The sequence below is a fragment of the Lolium perenne genome, chromosome 1 (assembly GCF_019359855.2).
Source record: "Lolium perenne isolate Kyuss_39 chromosome 1, Kyuss_2.0, whole genome shotgun sequence".
Classification (NCBI taxonomy): Eukaryota; Viridiplantae; Streptophyta; class Magnoliopsida; order Poales; family Poaceae; genus Lolium; species Lolium perenne.
Window position 1 is genome coordinate 123,576,949 of NC_067244.2, and position 21,970 is coordinate 123,598,918.

Here is a 21,970-nt window from a genome sequence, read left to right on the forward strand (position 1 = left end):
AAAATTCTTTCTATTCTTGGATTTTTTTGACCCCCTGATTTCTGGCTACTTCCTTTTTCTTTTGATCCCTTGCCGCCTTGGAAACGTTGAGACTGCTGCTGCTAAATGGGACCCGCATGTCATCCTCTATGTGCAATCAACTTTCTTTTCTTGGAGTTTTTTTTGGCACCTCAAATTTGGTCACTTGCCTTTTTCTTTCGATCCCCTGCCGCCTCTCAAACGGTGATACCGCTGCTGCTAACTGGGACCCGCATGTCATCCTCTATGTACTATAAAACTTTCTTTTCTTGAATTATTTTTGGCACCTCATATTTGGTCACTTACCTTTTTCTTTCAATCCCCTGCCGCCTCTCAAACGGTGATACCGCTGCTGCTAAATGGGACCCGCATGTCATCCTCTATGCACTATAAAACTTTCTTTTCTTGAATTGTTTTTGGCTCCTCATATTTTTTCACTTGCCTTTTTCTTTCGATCCCCTGCCGCCTCTCAAACGGTGATACCGCTGCTGCTAAATGGGACCCGCATGTCATCCTCTATGTACTATAAAACTTTCTTTTCTTGAATTATTTTTGGCTCCTGATATTTTTTCACTTGCCTTTTTCTTTCGATATCATGCCACGTTTGAAACGTTGAGGAACCTGCAGGCTCATGGGACCCGCATGTCATCCTCTATGTACTATAAAAGTTCATTTTCTTGGTTTTTTTTCACCCTCTGATTTTTGGCAATTTCTTTTTTCTTTTGATCCCCTGCCACCTCTCAAACGGTGATACCGCTGCTGCTAAATGGGACCCGCATGTCATCCTCTATGTACTATAAAACTTTCTTTTCTTGAATTATTTTTGGCTCCTCATATTTGGTCACTTGCCTTTTTCTTTCGATCTCATGCCACGTTTGAAACGTTGAGGAACCTGCTGGCTCATGGGACCCGCATGTCATCCTCTATGTGCTATAAAAGTTTATTTTCTTTATTTTTTTTTGACCCTCTGATTTTTGGCTATTTCCTTTTTCTTTTGATCCCCTGCCGCCTTGGAAACGTTGGGTAAGCTGCTGACTCATGGGACCCGCATGTCATCCTCTATGTACAATCAACTTTCTTTTTCTTTTGTTCTCAAGCCGCATTTGAAACGTTGAGACCGCTGCTGCTAAATGGGACCCGCATGTCATCCTCTACGTACAATAAAGTTTCTTTTCTTGGATTATCTTTGGCTCCTGATATTTTGTCACTTGCCTTTTTCTTTCGATCTCATGCCGCCTTTGAAACGTTGAGTAAGCTGCTGGCTCATGGGTCCCGCATGTCATCCTCTACGAACAATAAAAGTTTCCTTTCTTGGAGTTATTTTTTACCCCTAATTTCTGGCTATTTGCCTTTTTTCTTTTGATCTCCTGCCCCCTCTGAAACGATGAGGACGCTGTTGGCAGGTCGGTCCCACATGTCATCCTCTATGAACAATAAAAGTTTCCTTTGATGGATTTATTTTGAACCCCTAATTAATTTCTGGATATTTCCCCTGCCGCCTTGGAATCGTTGAGGATGCTGCTGCCTCATGGGTCCCGCATGTCATCCTCTCAGAACGGTAAATGTTTATTTTCTTGGATTTTGTTGACCAAACGATTTTTGGCTTATTTTTTCTTTCGATCACGTGCAGCCTTTAAAACGTTGAGGACGCTGCTGGCTCACGGGTCCCACATGTCAACCTCTATGAACAATAAACGCTGAGGATCTTTCGCCTCATGGGTCCCGCATGTCATCCTCTCAGAACGAAAATGTTTCTTTTCTTGGATTTTTTACCAACAGATTTATGGTTTATTTTTTCTTTCCATCCCCTGCCGCCTTTAAAACGTTGACGACGCTGTTGGCTCATGGGTCCCCGATGTCAGCCTCCCCGTACAAGAAACATATGATATCTTGATTATTTTGCAGACAATAAACAATGTATTGCGCTCTGAGCTATTTCAAACGGATAATTAAATCTTTATTTTTACATAAACAAACTTATATGTTGAATCTCCTTGTTTTTTTGTCTTTGCGAAGCATAGGACTTTCCTGTTTTTTTAGAAAATTCGGAACTTTCCTGTTTTGGAGTGGGCTGAAATTGTACGAGTCAAAAGGCCAAGCAGGATAGTTCGAAGGCCCAGATGTCCAGATGCAGCCCAATTGAAATCTTTCTTCTTGGATTTTTTTCACCCCCTGATTTCTGGCTACTTCATTTTTCTTTTGGTTCTGTGCCGCCTTGGAAACGTTGAGACCGCTGCTGCAAAATGGGACCCGCATGTCATCCTCTACGTACAATAAAATTTCTTTTCTTGGATTATTTTTGGCTCCTGATATTTGGTCACTTGCCTTTTTCTTTCGATCCCGTGCAGCCTCTCAAACGGTGATACCACTGCTGCTAATTGGGACCCGCATGTCATCCTCTATATACAATCAAGTTTCTTTTCTTGAATTATTTTTGGCTCCTGATATTTGGTCACTTGCCTTTTTCTTTCGATCTCATGCCACGTTTGAAACGTTGAGGAACCTGCTGGCTCATGGGACCCGCATGTCATCCTCTATGTACTATAAAAGTTCATTTTCTTTGTTTTTTTTTCACCCTCTGATTTTTGGCTATTTCCTTTTTCTTTTGATCCCCTGCCGCCTTGGAAACGTTGAGTAAGCTGCTAGCTCATGGGACCCGCATGTCATCCTCTATGTCCATCAACTTTATTTTCTTGGATTTTTTTTGACCCCTAATTTCTGGCTACTTTCTTTTTCTTTTGATCTCAAGCCGCATTTGAAACGTTGGGACCGCTGCTGCAAAATGGGACCCGCATGTCATCCTCTATGTTAATAAAGTTTCTTTTCTTGGATTATCTTGGGCTCCTGATATTTTGTCACTTGCCTTTTTCTTTCGATCTCATGCCGCCTTTGAAACGTTAAGTAAGCTGCTGGCTCATGGGTCCCGCATGTCATCCTCTACGAACAATAAAAGTTTCCTTTCTTGGAGTTATTTTTTACCCATAATTTCTGGCTATTTGCCTTTTTCTTTTGATCTCCTGCCCCCTTTGAAACGATGAGGACGCTGTTGGCAGGTCGGTCCCACATGTCATCCTCTATGAACAATAAAACTTTCCTTTGATGGATTTATTTTGAACCCCTAATTAATTTCTGGCTATTTCCTTTTTTTTCTTTGATCCCCTGCCGCCTTGGAAACGTTGAGGATGCTGCTGCCTCATCGGTCCCGCATGTCATCCTCTCAGAACGATAAATGTTTTCTTTTCTTGGATTTTTTTACCAACTGATATTTGGTTTTTTTTTATTTTCGATCCCCTGCCGCCTTTGAAACGTTGACGACGCTGCTGGCTCATGGGTCCCTGATGTCAGCCTCCCCGTACAAGAAACATGTGATATCTTGATTATTTTGCAGACAATAAACAGTGTATTTCGCTCTGAGCTATTGCAAACGGATAAATTAAATCTTTATTTTTACAACTTATATCTTGAATCTCCTTGTTTTTTGTTTTGGCGAAGCATAGGACTTTCCTGTTTTTTTTTTTTTTGAGAAAAATCCGAACTTTCATGTTCTGGAGTGGGCTGAAATTGTACGAGTCAAAAGGCCCAGAAGGATAGTTCGAAGGCCCAGATGTCCAGATGCAGCCCAATTGAAATCTTTCTTTTCTTGGAATTTTTTCACCCCCTGATTTCTGGCTACTTCATTTTTCTTTTGGTCCTGTGCCGCCTTGGAAACGTTGAGACCGCTGCTGCAAAATGGGACCCGCATGTCATCCTCTATGTACAATAAAGTTTCTTTTCTTGGATTATTTTTGGCTCCTGATATTTGGTCACTTGCCTTTTTCTTTCGATCTCATGCCACGTTTGAAACGTTGAGGAATCTGCTGACTCATGGGACCCGCATGTCATCCTCTATGTACAATAAAAGTTTGATTTCTTGGATTTTTTTCACCCTCTGATTTTTGGCTATTTCCTTTTTCTTTTGATCCCCTGCCGCCTTTGAAACGTTTAGTAAGCTGCTGGCTCATAGGTCCCACATGTCACTTTGTATGAACGATAAAGCTTTCCTTTCTTGGAGTTTTTTTTGACCCCCTAATTTCTGGCTACTTTCATTTTCTTTTGATCTCAAGCCGCATTTGAAACGTTGGGACCACTGCCGCACAATGGGACCCGCATGTCATCCTCTATGTACAATCAAGTTTCTTTTCTTGTATTATTTTTGGCTCCTGATATTTGGTCACTTGCCTTTTTTCTTTCGATCTCATGCCACGTTTGAAACGTTGAGGAATCTGCTGGCTCATGGGACCCGCATGTCATCCTCTATGTACTACAAAAGTTTATTTTCTAGGGGTTTTTTTTTCACTCTCTGATTTTTGGCTATTTCCTTTTTCTTTTGATCCCCTGCCGCCTTGGAAACGTTGAGTAAGCTGCTAACTCGTGGGACCCGCATGTCATCCTCTATGTACAATCAATTTTCTTTTCTTGGAGTTTTTTGACCCCTAATTTACGGCTACTTTCTTTTTATTTTTATCTCTTGCAGCATTTGAAACGTTGGGACAGCATGTCATCCTCTATGTACAATAAAAGTTTCTTTTCTTGGATTATTTTTCACCCTCTGATTTTTGGTCACTTGCCTTTTTCTTTCGATCTCATGCCGCCCTTGAAAACGTTGAGGAACCTGCTGGCCCATGGGACCCGCATGTCATCCTCTATGTACTACAAAAGTTTCTTTTCTTGGATTTTTTTCACCCTCTGATCTTTGGCTATTTCCTTTTTCTTTTCATCCCCTGCCGCCTTGGAAACGTTAGTAGTTTCTTGACCGTGGGACCCTCATGTCATCATCTATTTACTATCAATTCTCTTTTCTTGTATTTTTTTTCCCCCTTATTTTTGTCACTTGCCTTTTTCTTTCGATCTCATGCAGCCTCTGAAACGTTGAGGAAGCTGCTGGCTCATGGGACCCACATGTCATCCTCGATACTATAAAAGTTTCTTTTCTTGGATTTTTTTCACCCTCTTATTTTTGGCTGTTTCCTTTTTCTTTTGATCCCCTGCCGCCTTGGAAACGTTGATTAAGCTGCTGACACAAGGGGCCCGCATGTCATCCTCTATGTACAATCAACTTGCAAGATCTTGGGGCGGAAGAGCTTGTATAAGTGGGACCCATATGTCATCCTCTATGTACAATAAAAGTTTCTTTTTCTTGGATTATTTTTTGCTCCTGGTATTTGGTCTCTTTCCTTTTTCTTTTGATCTCATGCCGCCTCTGAAACGTTGAGTAAGGTGCTGGGTCATGGGACCCGCATGCCATCCTCTATGTACAATCAACTTTCTTTTCTGGGAGTTTTTTTTACCCCTAATTTCTGGCTACTCTTTTTCTTTTGATCTCAAGCCGCATTTGAAACGTTGACACCGATGCTGCAAAATGGGACCCGCATGTCATCTTTTATGTACAATAAAGTTTCTTTTCTTGGATTATTTTTGGCTCCTGATATTTGGTCACTTGTCTTTTTCTTTCGATCTCATGCCCCCTTTGAAACGTTGAGGAAGCTGCTAGCGCATGGGTCCCGCATGTCATACTCTATGAACAATAAAAGTTTCCTTCCTTGGAGTTATTTTGACCGCTAATTTCTGGCTACTTCCTTTTTCTTTTGATCCCCTGCCGCCTTGGAAACGTTGAGTAAGCTGCTGACACAAGGGGCCCGCATGTCATCCTCTATGTACAATCAACTTGCAAGATCTTGGAGCGAAAGAGCTTGTATAAGTGGGACCCATATGTCATCCTCTATGTACAATAAAAGTTTCTTTTCTTGGATTATTTTTTGCTCCTGATATTTGGTCACTTTCCTTTTTCTTTCTATCTCATGCCGCCACTGAAACGTTGAGTAAGGTGCTGGCTCATGGGACTGTACAATAAAGTTTCATTTCTTAGATTTATTTTACCCACTGATTTTTGCTAACTTGCCTTTTTCTTTTCGATCATATGCCGCCTTTGAAATTGAGGTCGCCGCTGGCTCATGGGTCCCACATGTTAGCCTCTATGAACAATAAACCTTTCCTTTGTTGGATTTATTTTTTACCCCTAATTTCTGGCTATTTGCCTTTTTCTTTTGATCCCCTGCGGCCTTTGAAACGATGAGGACGCTGCTGGCAGGTCGGTCCCACATGTCATCCTCTATTAAGAATAAAAGTTTCCTTTTTGGATTTATTTTTTACCCCTAATTTCTGGCTATTTGCCTTTTTCTTCTGATCCCTGCTGACTTCGAAATGATGAGGATGCAGCTGGCAGATCGGTCCCACATGTCAGCCTCTATGAACTATAAATGTTTCCTTTGTAGGATTTATTTTTTACCCCTATTTTCGGGCTACTTGCCTTTTTCTTTGAAACGTTGAGGACGCTACTGTCTCATGGGTCCCACATGGCATCCTCTCTAAACGATAAACCTTCATTTCTTGTTAACGACAGGTTTATCAGTATTATTTTCGCAGACTAATACAAGCTCTTTGGCTCCAAGATCTTGTTATCACCAGAATTTGACCAAGTCAGAGGTGGGCCACGATCAAGATGGGCTTGAAGATTATATACGGAAGAAATACGTGGATCGGCCTTATATGCAAAGTTGGGCTAGTTTGCCCTTGTATCTGTAATATAGTAGATCGCATCTTAGATTAGAAGTTAGAATTCGTCTCTTGCACGGTGGGGATTGTTCCCACGTTAGAAAGTCCCCTGGACTATAAATATGTATCTAGGGTTTATGGAATAAACAACAACCAACGTTCAACCAACAAATCAATCTCGGCGCATCGCCAACTCCTTCATCTCGAGGGTTTCTACCGGTAAGCAACATGCTGCCTAGATCGCATCTTGCGATCTAGGCAGCACAAGCTCCACGTTGTTCATGCGTTGCTCGTACTGAAGCCTTTTTGATGGCGAGCAACGTAGTTATCATAGATGTGTTAGGGTTAGCATAGTTCTTCACGTAACATGCTATCGTAGTGCAACCCTTGCATGTCTAGCCGCCCTCACACCTATCTTAGGTGTGGGGGCGGCACCCCGCTTGATCATTATTTAGTAGATCTGATCCGTTACGGTTGCTCCTTGTTCATCAAGGATTAGTTTAATATCTGCAATAGTTAGGCCTTACAAGGGGCTGGAGGATCCAGCGGCACGTAGGGTGTCGTTTGCTAGTCCTAGACAGGATGTTCCGGGGATCAACCTCGTGTTGGTTTTTAGGCCTTGTCTAGGATCGGCTTATGATCACCGTGCGTGGCCGCGAGGCCCAATCCTGAGTAGGATGATCCGATTATGCGGTGAAAACCCTAAATCATCGTAGATCTAATTAGCTTTATCTTGATCAAGCAGGACCACCATATATTCATGCACCTCGTACGAATCATGGGTGGATCGGCTCCTTGAGCCGATTCACAGGATAACCTGAGAGCCGATCGAGGCTCGTATTTAATGTTTACGTGTATGCCATGCAGGAAACTAAGCGAGGCATCTCCATCACCTTCCTGACCAGGTATAGGTCAGGTGGCACGCCCTTGCATCAGCATCGGACGTGTGACCAGAAGGCTTTGCGGGCCGTCGCTCGGAGGGACCTCGGCCAGCCGCAGCCCTAGGTTGTTCCCGGCTCTACGGTGTTGCCCGTCGCTGCCCGCCGGTGGGTTTCGGACGTCAACACATTCTGGCACGCCCGGTGGGACCCAGCTTCTACATCGACCACATCGCCATCTACATCTGAGATGGCGGACGGCACGCCAGTCACATACGAGGATCTGACCGACGAGCTCAAGAAGAAGTATGACGAGATCAAAGTCATCCTCGAAGCCGACCTCATCGGCTCATATCACAGAACCCGTTCACATGGCATCAGGTGGAAGGGGTTTTCACCGGAGGGCGCGCTCGATGGAGTGGACCTATCCGTCCCGTCAGAAGAACGAACCAGGGCCGTGCGCCAGGAGATTAGCGGCATGGTGACTCACTCGTTACATCGCCATTCTGAGAGCCTGGTGAATACTTTGGAGCATGTCGCCGTTCGGATGATCAAGGAGGTCATGAAGCATCAGCACTCTCTATCAGAACCAGCTCTCGGGACCTACCAAGGAAAAGTGCCACTTCAGTCCCGTCCACTGTCGTCATTCACATTGGCGGCACCAGAAGTGCCTAATTCACCGTCATGCGCCATTGACAGGGTTGACGACACTTACCCTGGGAGGTGCCAGCCAAGATACTCGTTCAACATCAACATGATAGAACTGGGGCACCCCCCGATGAGGGTAGAGGCGAGGGCAACTGCTCTCGCAGCGAAGATAAGGAAGAAGCTGCTCCACGTGATCGGCTCCGACACTGCTGAAAGATCCTGGTGATGATCAAGATGGAAGCCGATTCTAGCGATCGGCCTGTATCATCCGTACCACCTGCTCTCCCAGTATATGGCGTCGACCTCACAGGGGACGGAAAGCTAGGGTATGGGTTTACATCGGCTGACGAGCTAGAGGAAGTCGACATTGGTCCTGGGGATAAGCCGCGACCGACTTTTGTCAGCAAGAAGCTAGATCCACAGCTCAGGGGACAGATGATAGCTCTGTTAAAAGAATACCCAGATTGCTTTGCATGGGATTACACGGAGATGCCTGGGTTGGACAGGAGCATCATTGAACATCGGCTCCCCCTTAAGAAAGGATTTCGGCCGTTCCAACAACGAGCACGTCAGATGAGGGCCGAAATTCTGGAAGAAGTCAAGAAAGAGATCGAGAAAATGTTGGCCGTCGGGTTCATCAGGCCATGCAGGTATGCTGAGTGGATCTCCAGTATCGTTCCTGTAGAGAAGAAGGACGGCCGATGGCATGTGGCCATCGATTTCCGAGATCTCAATAGAGCCACTCCAAAGGACGAGTATCCGATGCCTGTGGCAGAAACGTTGATAAACGCCGCTACTGGCCACAAGGTGTTGAGCTTCATGGATGGCAACGCCGGCTATAACCAGATCTTCATGGCTCCGGAAGATATACACAAGACCGCATTCAGAGTGCCAGGGGCAGTAGGCTTGTTTGAATATGTGGTCATGACCTTTGGGTTAAAGAATGCTGGTGCAACGTACCAACGAGCCATGAATTATATATTTCATGATCTGATCGGAAAGTTGGTGGAGATCTATATCGACGACGTGGTAGTCAAATCTGTCTCCATGGAGGGACACTTGGATGATTTACGGCGCGTCCTAGACCGAACTCGGAAATTCGGACTGAGAATGAATCCGAAGAAGTGTGCTTTTGGCGTGACGGCTGGTCAATTCCTAGGTTTTCTGGTTCACGAACGGGGAATTGAGATCGGCCTGAAAAGTCAGGAGGCGGTGCGTACCATGCAGCCGCCAACCACGAAGAAGGAGCTCCAACGTCTCATCGGCAAGATCAATTTCGTCCGACGATTCATTTCTAATCTGTCAGGGCGAATCGAGCCGTTCATGGCGCTGGTAAAAACTAAATCTGACGACGAGTTCCACTGGGGGGCAGAACAGCAACAGGCGTTTGATGAGATTAAGCGGTATCTGACGACGCCGCCTGTGCTAGTTCCGCCCCAGCAAGACAGGCCGTTCTACATCTACTTGTCAGTAGCTGACACGTCCATCGCTTCGGTAGTGGTGCAACTCTACGATGGCGTTGAGAAGGTCGTTTTCTACCTCAGCAGAAGGATGCTGGACGCGGAGACAAGATATCCTGAGGTCGAGAAACTTTGCCTCTGCCTGTTCTTTACCTGCACCAAGCTTCATCACATCCTTTTGACGGCAGAGATCATCGTCATATGCAAGTCAGATGTTGTCAAGCACATGTTGTCGGCCCCTGTTTTGAAAGGCCGACTTGGTAAGTGGATGTTTGCGTTGTCAGAATTCGATCTCCGGTATCAGCCTGCGAAAGCAGTCAAGGGACAAGCGTTGGCCGATCTTATCGCTGAACGGATCAGTACCAATATAGCAGCACTATCTATACGTGCATGGGCTATGTTCTTCGATGGATCGGTTTGTGACGATGGTTGTGGCATCGGCATTCTGCTCGTGTCGCCTCGGGGGGCAGAATACTCCTTCTCCATCAGATTATCTACCCCTTGCACCAACAACGTAGCAGAATATGAGGCAATACGTAAGGGAATGGAGTTGCTACTGGAAGCCGGAGCTGAAGCAGTAGAGCTTTTTGGAGACTCAAAGTTGGTGATTAACCAGCTCACGGATGAATATAAGTGCGAAAGTGAATCGCTTTTCCCATATTGGGTGGAATGTCGTGAGTTGATGACACAGTTTCGGTACATCAACTTTAATTGGGTCCCAAGATCCCAAAATACCGAGGCCAACAATCTCGCACAAATGGCGTCAGGCTATATAGATATATCTGACGGATCAGAGGTTCAGGTACAATTCCTGGAACAGGATGATTGGAGAGCCGAAATCTTCAATTATTTAAAAGATTCGGCTCGGGGGGCACCTAAACGGATAAGGTACAAAGCCATGAAGTATGTCCTCATAGGAGACGATATGTTCTACAGGACGTTGGAAGGGTTACTACTTAAGTGCCTGGGGCCAACTGAGTCTAATCGGCTCTTACATGAGGTGCATGAAGGCGCCTGTGGAACTCATCAATCGGCTCATAAGATGAAGTGGTTAATCAGGCGATCAGGGTTTTATTGGCCCACCATGCTTGAAGATTGCTTCAATTATTACAAGGGGTGCCAAGCGTGCCAGATGTTCGGGAAGATTCAGATGGTACCAGCATCAGCGATGAACCCTATCATTAAACCTTGGCCGTTTCGGGGGTGGGGCATGGATATGATCGGCAAAATCCATCCGGCGTCGAGCAAAAAACATGAATGGATTTTGGTTATCACAGATTACTTCACCAAGTGGGTGGAAGCCGTCCCTATGAAAAAGGTGAAATCAGAAGATGTGATCAAGTTTGTGAAAGAACACGTCATTCATAGGTTCGGGATTCCCCAAACTATCACGACCGATGGAGGTTCGGTCTTTATTTCTAAAGAATTCAGGAAGTTCTGTGATGACAGGGGGATTAAACTGATCCGATCATCCCCGTACTACGCTCAAGCTAATGGGCAGGCTGAGGCGTCCAATCAGAGTCTGATCAAGCTGATCAAGAGGAAAATCGACGAGAACCCTAGGGATTGGCATGAGAAGTTGTCAGAAGCATTATGGGCCTACCGCATGTCGTGCCATGGAGCTATAAAGACTTCGCCGTACCAGCTTGTCTATGGACAGGAAGCCGTATTGCCTTGGGAAATTACGGCTGGATCAAGACGTGTCACGTTTCAGAATGATCTGACAGCTGAAGAATATGCAGCCTTGATGAGTGACACTATTGAGGACGCTACAGAGCTTAGGCTTTGGTCGTTGGAGAAGATTAAGGAGAACAAAGCCAGGGTGGCTCGTGCCTACAATAAAAAGGTTAGACCAAAGGAGTTCCAAGTTGGTGATCTAGTATGGGAAGCTATGTTGCCGTTAGGAACCAGGGACAAGGCATATGGCAAATGGTCTCCTAATTGGCATGGTCCGTACAAAGTTGTCCAGGCCTTGAAGGGTAATGCATACATGTTGGAAGAGTTGGACGGCGAAAAGTTCCCAGTAGCTGTCAATGGTCAACACCTCAAGAAATATTTCCCAAGCATGTGGGATGACGGGCAGTAAGATGTGAGGGCCGATTTAAAATCGGCCAGTAAAAAAAAAAAATCACAGCCGATGCGCAGGCATCGACTTCAGAATAACAAAGCCGATACGCTGATATCGACTCTAGAGGAATAAGCCCAAACTAGCAAATTAACAGAATCGATTAAGACCAGAAATCATGATGTGTGAGACGAATCTCTTAGGGGTTGCTGAGGAGTTCATTCTGATGGTTTGGACGAAAATTAGGCCTGTTGAGGCCTGTTGGACTGCGTGTTTAGGCAACAGCTTGGCCTCGGATCGCAATATGAGCCGATGTTCTGCTATCGGCTCCCGGTACGGCAGCCCCATTCGACAATCGGCAAGGTTGACAAGGAAGCGAAACTAATTAAGGGATTTTTCTTCATTAATAGGGGGATTCCTTACAAAGAAAGAGCCGATTGCTCAGGGGAGAAGGGGGCAAAAGCCAACTACTACTATTGATCCCTAATCTAGGGGCCGTTGCTGCCCTCGTCGTCGCTGCCTCCGGCGCAGCTGCTGAGAGGCTCCTCATCGGAGCTTCCGTAGCCTTCTACGGGGGCTTCATCTTCCTCATCGTCGTCCTCGCTGTCGTCGTCCCACCAGGTGCGGAGGCGCTTCGCTGGTGGGTAACCTTCAAGGGAGTCGTCGTCGTTGTCCTCCTCCTCCGCCTCTTCCTCGGAGGAGGTGAAATCGTCCCAGGAGAAGCGGTCGTCCTCGCTCTCCGCCTCTTCTTCCCCTTCGACGAGGAATTGAAGGTTGCCCTCTCCGTCGATCAGGGATTTGTCATCCTCAGACCAGATGGAGGAATCGTGTTCCTCCTTGTCCCACGTCGTCGGGGCGAGAATGTCGTGCGCCGCCAATGAGCCCCACTCTGGCGTCGGCTCGCGGGAGGGGGAGGAGTCATAAAAGACCGACGAGGAAGAGGAGGAAGAGGAAGACATGGCTATGGGAGATTGGGGGTTTTTTGGGTGCCGATGGCCAGAACAGAGCAGGATGATGGAGTGGCAAACTGCTCAGAGCGGTTAAATAAAGGGGCTATGGTAAAAAATTCAATGCCACAGCAGTTTCCGAGGAGGCGGTGCCCAAAGACAACGGTCAAATCACGCGGAATAGTTGAGAAGACAGGGCATCATGATGAAGAATGCTGCGACGGTTCTGCTCTGCCATGACATGACCCGACGGGGAAAAAACGGAGTGATTTTGGAATTACCAATTCCAAAACCAGGGGGGCATGTGTTATCACCAGAATTTGACCAAGTCAGAGGTGGGCCACGATCAAGATGGGCTTGAAGATTATATACGGAAGAAATACGTGGATCGGCCTTATATGCAAAGTTGGGCTAGTTTGCCCTTGTATCTGTAATATAGTAGATCGCATCTTAGATTAGAAGTTAGAATTCGTCTCTTGCACGGTGGGGATTGTTCCCACGTTAGAAAGTCCCCTGGACTATAAATATGTATCTAGGGTTTATGGAATAAACAACAACCAACGTTCAACCAACAAATCAATCTCGGCGCATCGCCAACTCCTTCGTCTCGAGGGTTTCTACCGGTAAGCAACATGCTGCCTAGATCGCAAGATATGCGATCTAGGCAGCACAAGCTCCACGTTGTTCATGCGTTGCTCGTACTGAAGCCTTTTTGATGGCGAGCAACGTAGTTATCATAGATGTGTTAGGGTTAGCATAGTTCTTCGCGTAACATGCTATCGTAGTGCAACCCTTGCATGTCTAGCCGCCCTCACACCTATCTTAGGTGTGGGGGCGGCACCCCGCTTGATCATTATTTAGTAGATCTGATCCGTTACGGTTGCTCCTTGTTCATCAAGGATTAGTTTAATATCTGCAATAGTTAGGCCTTACAAGGGGCTGGAGGATCCAGCGGCACGTAGGGTGTCGTTTGCTAGTCCTAGACAGGATGTTCCGGGGATCAACCTCGTGTTGGTTTTTAGGCCTTGTCTAGGATCGGCTTATGATCACCGTGCGTGGCCGCGAGGCCCAATCCTGAGTAGGATGATCCGATTATGCGGTGAAAACCCTAAATCGTCGTAGATCTAATTAGCTTTATCTTGATCAAGCAGGACCACCATATATTCGTGCACCTCGTACGAATCATGGGTGGATCGGCTCCTTGAGCCGATTCACAGGATAACCTGAGAGCCGATCGAGGCTCGTATTTAATGTTTACGTGTATGCCATGCAGGAAACTAAGCGAGGCATCTCCATCACCTTCCTGACCAGGTATAGGTCAGGTGGCACGCCCTTGCATCAGCATCGGACGTGTGACCAGAAGGCTTTGCGGGCCGTCGCTCGGAGGGACCTCGGCCAGCCGCAGCCCTAGGTTGTTCCCGGCTCTACGGTGTTGCCCGTCGCTGCCCGCCGGTGGGTTTCGGACGTCAACAGATCTTGCAAGTTGATAGATTAAATCAAGGAATTATTAGGATATGTTTTAAATTTCAAATCCACTTTATGAATTTTTAAAAATACCGTTATCCATGTGGGTATGGAGCGATCAAGGATTTTCATATTGGGCATGAGCAGTTTCAAAAATTGGAACCCTACAATTCAAAATAAATAAAAACAACTTTTATGTAGAATCTCCGTGTATTTTTATTTGCCAATCATAGGATCTGTGTTTCATTAGAAAAGGGCCGAAATTGCATGAGCAGAAAGGCCCATTTGTAGTTATTGGGCTTCGACAGCCGGATCAAGTAGACCGATAACAATTACCATGTAGATGTTCCTTGGCAACCCAAAAGTGAAATATTGGGCCCAACAGGGGAAGGTTGAACAGTACTTTTTCTATTGGGAAGGTGGTACATGGGGTTATCCTGACAAAAAAATGGAACATGGGTTACTGAAGGTTGCCCATTTGTGCCTAATATGTTTGTCAGTAGGAGCTTTACCTTCCGCCGCCGCCGCTCCACTTCCGCCGCCGCCGCCATGCCTCGTCGCGGGTCGAGCTACCGGTACGGCGGCGTCTCGAGCTCGGGGTACCACAGCGTCCGCGCGCGCCCCAAATTAAGGTACTTCCTCCTCGGGACGGCACCTACGATAGGCTCGGCTGGCCTTGGGGCATTTACCCCTAGCCTCTTCCATGCTCAAGTTTTTGAAATGTTTCTGGCTCTGTTCAACACTGGATCAAATTTGTCAACATGACCATTCTTATGGAGTAGCAACGAGTTGAATCTCTCAAAACTCTTTAAGTTCTGCAATATAACGATTAATTGGTACTATCTTATACAAAATGATTACATATCCTTATTTTGGAAGCAAGCAATCACACACTTATAGTTTGCTAGTCAGCTGCACGTAACGTTAAAAATCGGCAATTATAATGAATAAACCTGTAATTTTCACTTAAAATGCATTAAGGAGCATCAAATTTGACAAATCAAACCATGTCGTACTGAAAATTGACATGTCTTTCTCATGCAGAAATGTAAAATTATCCATGCATGTGCGTTTATACAGGTTAAGTTTTGCACGTATTATTTTTTGTAACTTTTCTGACTACCTTCAAAGCTCCAATCCTTCTTCATCATCTTTGTTGTACCGCACTGATGCAAGTGAATGCGAGCTGCTCGCCAGACGCGACTTCGTGTCCGATATGTGTACTATGCCTTCTCCATCTAGTGCTAGTTACGCCTCTGTGCTAATTAATTCAGCACAAACCTCTGTCATTGCAGCTGTGACTCACCTCGACCATTGGAGCCCAATCACAAGAGCGAGCTCAGTCTCAACCAGAGAGGCATGTGTCTCATGGTTAGCTATCTACAACTTGTTGTCTTACTAAAACCGTGCCTATCATAGAGATCACCTCGCTGGTGTAGCAATGGCTGCAAGTAGCTGCTAGCATGAGCGAAGGGGATAAGGAAGAAAAGATTAAAAAAATGGGTTGGGGCCAACAAGCAGGAAAGCTATCTACTAGCTTTATGGATATTTCTGGAATTGGGTAGAAAATAGTAGATGACACTGTAGCAGCGAATCCCAGAGACCAAGGCCGTTGGATGATGTCTAATGAACGGCAGAACAAAATCGGCGAAATTAGCTTGAATTTTGATAATAAATCTTGGGCATTTTCCCTCGAACATGATTTATCAACTTTGGGTAGTCTCTGGACTAGTCTCCCTCGTCCACCAATTATTATCATACTACTGCGGAAAGTTGAGGGCAGTCCCTAGTCCCGAGCACTTCGCCCACTTCCCCTGGCCTCATCCCAGAGATCTCACACCAACCACCTCACCGTCGACTAGCCGGCAGTCTACAGCCCTCCGAAGAATCCCCAATGGCGGCGACACCCCTACTAGAGCGCTCCTCACGCGAGCGCATCATCGAGTCTGGCCCACATGTCTTCCGTGCCTGCCGTGTGTCGGCAAGCACGACCGACTTCTTCGTCGGCGAGCCGCCGGCCGTGGGCGAGGGCGAGGCGTCCCCGTACACTATAACAGTGCACATCTTCTTCTCGAGGACGTACGAGCTCAGGAGGATGGCCGGCCCCCTCCCTGCCCCACTGGATGAGGATGATATCACCACTACACCCTGCGAAGAGGTGGTGCTGGATCTTGGCTTGCCTCCGAGGGAGCTGCGTAGTGGGGGCAATGTCGTGCGAACTATGCGCGAGATTCTTGCCCGTGTATGGCTGCTCAAGAACCTGAACCTCACGGAGGAGGAGTGGGACATCATCATGCCTTACGATGTTATGCACCTGATGTGGCAGCAGGCGTGTCGTCGGCTCGGTGGCCTCCACTTCGACCTCACCCTTAGGGTGGACCACCGACTCATCGTCAACTTGCCGGCGCTGCAGGACAGTTGGGTCCTAGTTGCGCCGGAGGACGGCCACTGCAGCATATGCATGCTGGGGCTGTCGCAGCGCACAACGGTGCGTCTCCGGGGATGCAAACACCCGTTCCATAGGAAGTGCATCTTCTCCTGGTTTGTAACGAACGCCAGCTGCCCTATCTGCCGCGATAAAGTGCTGACCCATCTTATTTCGATTTGTAGCATAGTATGAATAAAACCCCTGTATGATAGGGATGCCATGCCAACTTGAATCCTATGTCAAGAGAAATTCTATTTGATTGTGGTTATAAGATATTCTGCATTAGTTTGATCAAGTATTATCATTCTATTTTCCTATGGGATATGACCCAATGAATCAAACAGCATGGGATTACTTCCACACAATTAAGTTTGACCAACTTTTAGTAGGACAACAAACATAAATAATTAGTCATCATGGGATTACAATCCAACAGATAATTGTCTTCAGGACTCATACATTTTCTAAATAGAAAAATCAAAAACAAATCATGGTTCTTCATCTCACAGCATGATACAGAGACAAGAGTCTAATCATCATCATCATCATCATCACCTCCATCTTCATTCTGATATTCGTGCATGGTCTCATCCTGCTCGTCGTGTCCATTCTCCTCCTGAGATTCACCAGGTAGCTTCAGTTTATCCATCTCTTTGTCGACTATGCTAACCTCAACAGTGAAATCTACTTCTCCATCATGTGCAGGGATACCTGTATCCAATGAGGTTTCATCAATGTCAGCAACTTTAGTTTGCATACAACCAGCGAAATCATCTTGCTGGGCACCAATTATTGGATCCGCATTCTCATCCAAATCATATATGTTCCTTGCCACAAACTTTTGAACATACTGCCATCCTTTTCTAGATCTGTCTTCCAAGAAAAGTACCTTGGCCGCTTGAGGTACCAAAATATAAGGATCATCCTTGTACCACTTTGACGTAGTATTAAGCGATATGAAATACCCATCATTTACGGCACCTTTGCCCTTGTTTGGATCTTGGTTGTACCAATAACACTTAAATAGAGCCACAGATCGGACGATAACCTTATCACTATAGAACAAGCTGAATAACCTCTTCTATGTGACCATAATGGTCAAATGACTACGATCTCTTCTTTACGGTTGTCAAGTGATCTCCACTGGTTGTGATGCCACTATTTCGTGTCTTCAAATGTTGTTCACGCTCATAGGAGCTGTAATGGACACCATTGGCATTGCAAGCTGCAGCTACCAACACCCTCTTATCTGGACCACGTGATAGGACAAGGAGATCAGCACTAACAGTGCCTGGATTCTCCGCATGGAGTTTCGAGATCTACGATTACAAAATAGACAAGAGGTCATCTCATGTGAAAACACATAGACAAGTCAGAGTGCAATTGAACATCTTACATATTTCTCAAACCAGTCCTGAAACCCACTCCCACGTGCCGATAGCTTTCCATTCGTTTCCATGTACAACCTGCAAAACATAGCCAAGTCAGCTGAATATATTTCATTTTGATACAAGTTCATAGTATATGCGAGGAACTGAGTATTTAGTGTGCATAGTACTCACTTAACATATTCATCAGCCTCTGTAGCATTATTCACACATACCAAGACAGCTGTTCAAATTCAGACTGCTTCTAATGTTTTTTCGGTCCTCTTTCCTATTAGCTCAACACCATGATTAAAAACAGATCCTCCAACTTCCAAAATTCTGCGACCCGGTTGAATCTGGTCTCAATATCAGGAATATATCTTGAGGCAAATGTATATGCTTCAGCAGCAATATACGCCACTGCAATGCAAGCCTCCGGTCTAGCTTTGTTCCTAATCGTATTCTTGAAAGTGCACGATCGACGTTCTATAGGGTACATCCATCTATACTGTACCGGACCTCTTAAAAGTGCCTCATCAGGTAGATGAACAGCCAAATGCACCATCACATCAAAGAAGGCTGGAGGATATATCAGCTCCAGCTTGCACAGGATTACTGCTATGTCCACCTTAAGACGTTCTACAACAGCTCTGCTTAGAGTTTTACTACATATTTCCCTAAAGAACCTTCCCAACTCTGCAATCACGTTGTACATATTTGGCTTCACTAAATCTTTAATGCCAATAGCTAAAAGCCTTTGCAGCAGGATATGACAATCGTGAGTTTTCAACCCTTGGAGCTTGTTTCCTTCAGCATTGAGACAATTTGCAATGTTGGAAGCAAATCCGAACGGGAACATCACACCTCGGAGGTACTCACAAAATAATCTCCTTTTAGGCATCGACAATGTGAATTCCGCGCCTCGAAATTTATAATGTTTTTCCTTGCCTTTGTTCACTTTGTCATTACGATCCAGTTGCAAGTGCCTGTTAACATTCAATGTTGCACAATCAATCCTAGCATTTGAGCTATCTTTTGTCTTGGATGGAATGTTGAGTAATGTGCCGACAATGCTGTCACATATATTCTTCTCCATGTGCATGATATCAATATTATGCCGAAGCTTCTTACCAGCCCAATACGGCAAGTCCCAAAGAGTGGTCCTGCGCTTATAAAATATTCTCGGTCTATCATTTTCCATTTCCTTCCTCTTGGTACATGCTGCTATTTCACCTCCCATCTTCCTTTTGGTATCTGCTAGACTCAGTTCATCTCCTCTCTTCTTCCTTTTTCTATCTGCTACCATTCGTCGCTGCATCTTCTATATCCTTCTCTGCTTTACCTGCTGTGGCGGCTGGTGGATTTCCTGGATTAAAATTTCTGACCGGTTCTAGGTGCGCCACCAACTCGTGACTCTTAAAGTGCTCCTGTTTAGTGTTTTACAGAGCACGATCACCAATAAATTGCAATTTTTTTCTATTTTTTCGGAAACTGTGATCTAATGGAAGGAAACGGCGATGGCCCATATAGCATATCTTGTTTATTATCCTCACTGCCAGCTGATCAGTATCACAGTGAACACATGCATTATAACCTGATGTTACTCTGCCTGACATAGTGCCCAAAGCTGGATAATCATGGGTGCAATACAGTACAGCAGCACGTAATAGAAAATTTTGTTACCACCAGCTCCATCATGTTTCCATCTTGATTCCTTACATACTGGACATTCATCGAGGTCATTATACTCCATCCAAAACAGTGCACAGTTATTTTTGCAAAAATCAATCTTCTCATATCCAAGTCCCAGTACCTTGATGTACTGCTTCACCTCATAAAAGGATTTTGGCAGTCCAGCCCCAGGGAGTGCATCGCTGTATGTCTTCGCAACTGCATTGAACGCTTTAATGGTAATCCCCTGGTATGACTTGTCATGAAGTAATTTCACAATTAATTCAAATCTTGACACAACAGAACCAGGGGCCACTAAGCGCTTAGCATCTTCTATCAGGTCATGGAAAAGAGGCTTTTTGTGATAACCATGGGGCTGTTGGCTTGCATATGGATACAGATCCCGTAACAAATTAGCAGTAGCCTCATCCTGGACGAGATCTTCAGGCTGATAACCATCAGAATAAAGAGGATCAATAATGTCAGGCTGATCATAGTGTTCACCATGGTTAATCCACCTGATATATGTCTGGTCCATCCCATAAACGAATAAATGATCTGAGACTACATGTTGAGGCTTGGACCCAATATTCAAACATACGCGGCATGGACAAATCACTTCCTTTGTCTTGTCGCCGTCAGTAAAATCACTAACGTGCTTCATGAAGTCTTCAATACCACTCAAATATGTTGGTGTGTTTAATGAGTGAAATAATATCCAAGTTCTGTCCTTCTGTTGAGGAGATAGATGGTCAGAGAAGCGATAAGCTATTTCAACAAACAGGTCACCTACGAATGTAAGCAAACATACCCGAGCAAACAGGTCGAATATAAAACTATAAATGCTACATTATTTGAGCCGATTTCAGCAAACGAACTGAGTGCAAAACTACGGCTACCTAGCGAACAGATTTTTTTTAGGCTGACCACTGGGTTTCCCCACTTTGTATTTTTTTATTAATAAAAAGAGGGAAATATGTACAAAAGGTGCTGGAGAGCAGCAACTAAAAGGATCATAGATCCCAAACAGCAAAATATATATAAAATGTTCTACCCATGATATGATTTCCTCTTTGCCTTATGAACAAGGAGAGCAATTTCATCCTTGAATCTCTTGTGCCATCTGTAAATGCTTGGGGGGGAGGGGCGAATAGATCTATCGAAAGCAATACAATACCAACACATTCTTTCTTCTTTTTTGCCGTAATTCCGCCGATCTATTAGCAGTGCAAAGAAGCCAAAAGTAATAAGATTACATACAGGTTCATAGACCACCAGGGCCGTGCACGAGAATACGGAGGGCCTGAGCAAAACAAGAAATAGAGGCCCTCAACATGATCATTGGCAACTAAAATGATTTTATATATACTACTCACTCCATTTCAATAAACAATGCACCCTTGTTTTTCGTATTTTATCTTTGAAAAAATATTAATCTATATCTCTCTATTTAAAAATGATGTTTCAATTTTATGTAGATATACATGTATTTAGATGAGTTTAGTTTGCAGATACATGCAAGTTTTGATGAAGTTGAAACATATTTTTCAGGATGAAGTATATAAAAAATTGATATAAAACTGGTATCATTAGAAAGTATTTTCCAACACGATTCTAACAATGCTGCTTATGTATTATATGATCGTGATATTGTTGTCCTATTTATTTGGTCAAGGTTCACATTGAAATGTGGTAAAATAAATTAAAAGAAGTGCATCGTGTGAAAAAGCAATCTAAGAATTCAAAAGTGCTAATTGTTAGTCGAAACATGACATCATTGAGACAAAATATTAATATTCATTGGAAGACTAACTGAATTAGCTGCACTCGCGATGAAAGAGAAAGAGAAGATATGGGTAAGAGCAAGTACAATAAGGTACAGTCTTTTTTTGTTTGTTTGGGTTGCTCATCAAGCTTATCGCTCGATACAATAAGGTACATTCAGCGGGAGTGGTGTTTGGAACATGGGTGCATAGTGGGTGGTATCATAGAGTACTATCATAGATATGCTATATTTATTATAGTGGAGTATTGAAAATGGCATATATAGAAGGGGATATTGAGAATTGAGAGTGGCATAAACACAACTTCAGTTTTGTAATGGCATAAACACAACTTGTGAATTGAGGAGTGGCATAGAACCAATTAACACTTGTTTCAATAACAGCCATCAAAAGCCAATCGAACGCACGAGAATGGATCCAAAATTTACCATTTTAAGTTTCACGAGAAAATTTTAAACTTAAAATTAAATCGCACGGAAGTTTTTGAAACAAAAATCCAGTAAATCTTATATGTCGGGTTATGCATTCTGGGGAGTTTCATCAGATTCAGCCATATTGTTTATCAATAAACCTCATTTTATGTTTTACAACCAACTTTAAACTTAAAATTCAAACTGTCGATAAAAAGAACAACATTCCATTAAATCTT